This window comes from Sapajus apella, unplaced genomic scaffold (assembly GCF_009761245.1).
Source record: "Sapajus apella isolate SASKATOON/1434 unplaced genomic scaffold, GSC_monkey_1.0 scaffold54, whole genome shotgun sequence".
NCBI lineage: Eukaryota > Metazoa > Chordata > Mammalia > Primates > Cebidae > Sapajus > Sapajus apella.
In genome coordinates this window covers 2,826,959-2,831,976 of record NW_022436994.1, presented here as the reverse complement: position 1 = coordinate 2,831,976, position 5,018 = coordinate 2,826,959, and positions in this window count along the sequence as shown.

Here is a 5,018-nt window from a genome sequence, read left to right as displayed (position 1 = left end):
GGAGACGAATCTTAGCACCCATGCACAGTGGATAGCAATATCAAATGTTAACAATTACTTTGGAAAATAGTTTGGCAGTTTCTTTCTTTCTTTTTTTTTCTTTTTTGAGATGGAGTCTTGCTCTGTCACTCAGGTGGGAGTGCAGTGGCATGATATTGGCCCACTGCAACCTCTGTCTCCCGGATTCAAGCAATTCTCCTGCCTCAGACGTCCGAGTAGCTGGGATTGCAGGTAGCTGTGTCATCACACCTGGCTAATTTTTGTATTTTTAATAAGTAAAGATGAGGTTTTACCATGCTGGCCAGGCTGGTCTCGAACTCCTGGCCTCGTGATCTGCCTGCCTCAGTCTCCCAAAGTGCTGGGGTTACAGGCATGAGCCACCATGCCCAGTCAGCAGTTTCTTCAAATGTTAAACATTCACCTACAAAATGATACAGACATTCCATTCCTAGATGTTTAAGGAAAACAAATAAAAAACTTATACAAAGCGTTCTCAGCAGCACTAGCCATTATGGCACAAAACGAACAATTAAACGTCCATCAACACACATAAATGATAAACGTATTAGGTTACGTCCAAAATTTGGAAAACTGCTTAGCAATGAAAAGGAATGAGCTATTGATCCTTGAAACAACATAAATGAGTCTCACAATAATCGTGCTGAGTTAAAGAAGTGAAAGAAAAAAGATTTCATTGTGTATGTTTTTATTTGAGTAAACTTCTAGAAAAGGCCAGCTAATCTACAGCAACAGAAAACAGACTGGTAATTGCCTGGGGATGGTGGTGACCCTGTGTGGAGAAGGGAGAAGGATTAGTAAGGGGCATAAGAAAGTGTTCTGTGTGATGAAAATGTTCATTAGTTTGATTGTGTTGATGGACTTATGGATGTATACGTATGTCAAAATTTAAGAACTTAGATACTCCGAATATGTCCACTTTATTATATGTCATTAGACTTCAGTGGAGCTACTCACAAAGTTCTAACATCTCCTTTCATATTATAGTAACTCAGGCAAAAAAAAAAAAACTTGCATTCAGATCAGCAGGTATTAATTTCAGTTCTACCTAAGGGCATATGATATAAATTAGACTCTATGTACAAAAAAAAAAAAAAAAAAAAAACCACTCCAGACAAAATGCTAAACTTTGTTGATAAATCTACCAAAACAGGTTCTATATTCTTAGGCGTCAGTAGAAGCAGGTGATGATATTCAAGTCATGCAACATGCATGCTGGTAAACAAGACACATCTGACTACCAAAACGCAGGAAAAACATTTGACCACCGTGCCTGCTTGGCATGAATTACTAGAATACTAATTAAGGGAAATCACAGAAATTAAATGTTTTGGAAATTGAAATGTACTTGACGTTCCGTTGTGAGGAAAAAAGAAAGCAAAAATTTTAAAAGGTACTCTTATTGTAATAATTTCACTTCTATTTTATTTATATTTAGCATTCATTCCGTTTTGCCTTTCATTTACAACGGATACACAAGTGTGTACACACACACTTTGTTTCAGAAACAATTTTTTTTTTTTGGCCATTCCAATGAGCTATCCTTTTTACTTAAATCAAGTTTATTTAGCTTTTTGACCAAAAATGTTTTCTGGCAAATGTATGTATGCTCTGTTTTCAATGCCTGCCAAATATTGTGCATGTAATACAAGTTTAAAATTTTAGGCATTCTTTTTAACTGTCATAGTTAATCATTGAGTTTAAATTATGTACAAATGCTGTAATAACTTCTCCTCAAAATAGAACAAAATATCCCCACCCAAAATTTGGTTCAGATGTTGAGATTAATTAAGCCACATGCACACACCTAGAGGGCATGAAAATTTTTATTTCTTCTACAATGAGATTTTTCGAGGAAAAGAGAGCGTTATCTTCCAAGCTGGCCTGAAAATGGCTTGAAAGGGCAGAGAAAGGAGGGTGGTTTGGGGTGTTTATGTTGGTTAGAGGCTAAGGCTGGGGTGAGAGTTTGCATGTAAATGGAGGCAGGAGATGGTGTGATAACCTCTCACTGGTGTCCAAGGGGAGAGCACTGGGACATTCTTATCAACCTGCCCAGATGTGAGGCACAAGGAGAAGAAGGAAAGGGCAAGGGGAGTCACATCAAAAATGGGGTCAGGCTCCACATGCACTCAGGTCCCTGTACGATGATGACAACCACAGGCCACACCCACTCCATGCCAGATGACAGATCGCTTGGGAGATGTCCAGTTTATCAACATGAGGACTTTTTAGCCTTCGCAGAATGCCTATTCATTCAGTGTCAATCAGATAGGTTAAAAAGTGTGGAGCTAATAGTTTCCATTTCGAATTCTGGTGTAGAAATGCATGTTGTGTAGAAACTTTACACAACAAACACGTTCATTAAGTGACTTTAGGTTTTAGATATCTGTTTAAACTGCTTTTCACTGATGTGAACTTGTTTCCAGTGCAAGGTACTCTGGTAGCAGAAGGGAAGAAAATGGAAATCTTCCTCTATGGAAATAAATGAACTGTTCCAGACTGTATCTGTAGAAAAAAACCCCAATGTCAGCAGCAGTTGAAATTACGGCAAAGCCATCGTATTACAGACAGCGGAGGAGCCAGGGAGGCGGGAGCCAGCCTTGAAGTCACTGCCTGTCAGATAGCAGATTTGGGGATCGCGAGTCGGGGCACAGGTGAGATGAGGAACAAATCAAATAAGCAGGCAAAATCCTGAAATGTGACAGGCTGTGGCCAGAGAGAGGAGTTTTGGATTATGAAATAATGGGAGTAGAAAAATTCCTGCTGCTGACAACACTGAGGATGCAGACAGGAGAGAGGAGCCTATTGAACATTTTAAGATTAAAATCCTCTTTGATTAGTCACCCAATAACCATTACGTAGCAGGCACTGTTTTGGTGATAGAGCATTAGGTAAGAAATCGATCCTGACATTTAGGGTCATCTGACTAAATGGGTGTTAGCAGCTAGACATGCATTTTACATCAACGACTCCTCATCCTTCATCCACCTGCAGTAGTGTTGTTATTATCTGCACTTTTGAGATGACGAAACTAAGACTTAGGGCAGTTAAATCCAATGCCTAGAGTCACGCAACTGGTTACGTGTCACACCCTGTAGGAGTCAAATCCAATTCTGCATTTCAGCGAATTATTCTTTCTGTTATTGCTTTCCCAGCAAGAACACCTCTTGAAATGAAAATCAAAAGCTGCATTAGATGCTGATATCAGGCCTAATAGTTGTTGTACATTTAGAAGAGATAAGATTAGAATCCAAAGTAAGTGGGCAGAAAAATTTCAAGTACTGGCAATGGAGCAAAATGAAAAAAGATACCATAGCCTCAGAATTTTTAATGACTTTCATTGAAAAATATTATGGTGATCAAAGAAGATAGGAATAAAAGTGTTACTTAGATAAAGTAAATGTTCTAAGAAATTAAGAAAAAGAAAACATTGTGGATGAGATTTCCTGATACTTGACATTCAAGCAGTGCAAATTGGCTAAATGTTTCCTTTATCACTTACGGTCTAGCACATGCACTGTGACTCCTGTTACAGTCAGAAGACATGCTGGGTCCTGGAGATGAAAAGGTGACGTTGTGGGGTGTAGAGTGTGAATGCTACATTTTCCCCTGAGGAAACCCCACTGGTTATCTGATTAAGCCTATGAACATTCACTCCCCAAAACGCACACATATAATTTATAACCCCTAGAGTTCTATCTTTCTGAAAATGCATTGGGTTAGAACAAGTCACTTTGCTGATGCCCTAAAAGTCAAAAGTGTGTGGTCAATGTGCATGTTAGAATGTTTTAGTATATATTATTTTTGAAATACAAAGTGGATTCAAGAATATTTTTCACTCATTAGAGAGGCTATGTTTTCTGCCATTGAACATTGAGAGGAAAGAAGTTTTGCTTGAGAGAGAAGATAAGAATAAGAGAAACATCCTGTACTAATGATTATAATTCATTTCTACTTCTGCATATAGTATTTTATTCAATCTGCAGAGAATTTTATTTTATATAATATGAATTCTGAAGATATTAATCCCTTGAAGGGTACCTAAAATTTGAAACAAGTGAGCAAATAAACTATATATGTTTCTTTGTTTATGTGTAGTTTTCTTTTACTTGATAACTGATTACCACAAACTTAGAGGCTTAAGTAGCCCATTTTATATTCTCATATTTTCTTTGTGTGAGACATCTGACTACGGTTTAACTGGGTCCTCTAGCAGGGTCTCACAAATGGCAGTTAAGGCGTCAGGTGGGGCTGCAATCTCATCTAAAGGCTCACGATTCTAAGCTCATATACGTGTTGCCAAAACTCATTTCCTTGAAGCTGTAGAGTTTATTTTGGTTCTTCTAATCCAGGAGTGGAGTCTCTACTGCTTTGAGTTTCTGAGATCAGCAAAGGAAGCCCTCTTTCAAAAGACTCACTTGCATCGATCAGATCCACCCAAGATTATCTTTCTTAGATTGATTAAAAACCAAATGATTAGGTCTCCTGCACCTGCTCAGTGACTCTACTTTTGCCACCACCCGTGCGTAATCACAAGAATGACACAGCATGGTGTTCTCAGGGCCCCACCCCAGCCGAGTCAGGTACACCTTCCTGGGCAGGGGAGTCCACAAGGGCGTGAGCCACAGGGGAGCATTCCAGAGTTCTGCCCACAGCAATGTTTATCCACAGAGAGATCTGATAAAATGTAGCAGCACAGCTTTTTGAAGAAAATCTTGCCCAGCATGTTGGGAAGCTGAGGCAGATGGATCAGGAGTTTAAGACCAACCTGGCCAACATGGTGAAAACCTGCTTCTTCTAAAAATACAAAAATTAGGTGGGTGCAGTTATACACCCCTCTGATCCCAGCTACTCAGGAGGCTGAGGCAGGAGAATCACATGAACCCGGGAGACAGAGGTTGCAGTGAGCCAAGACTGTGCCATTGCACTCCAGTCTGGGTGACAAGAGCAAAACTCCATCAAAAAAAAAAAAAAAAAAGAAAGAAAGAAGGAAGGAAGGA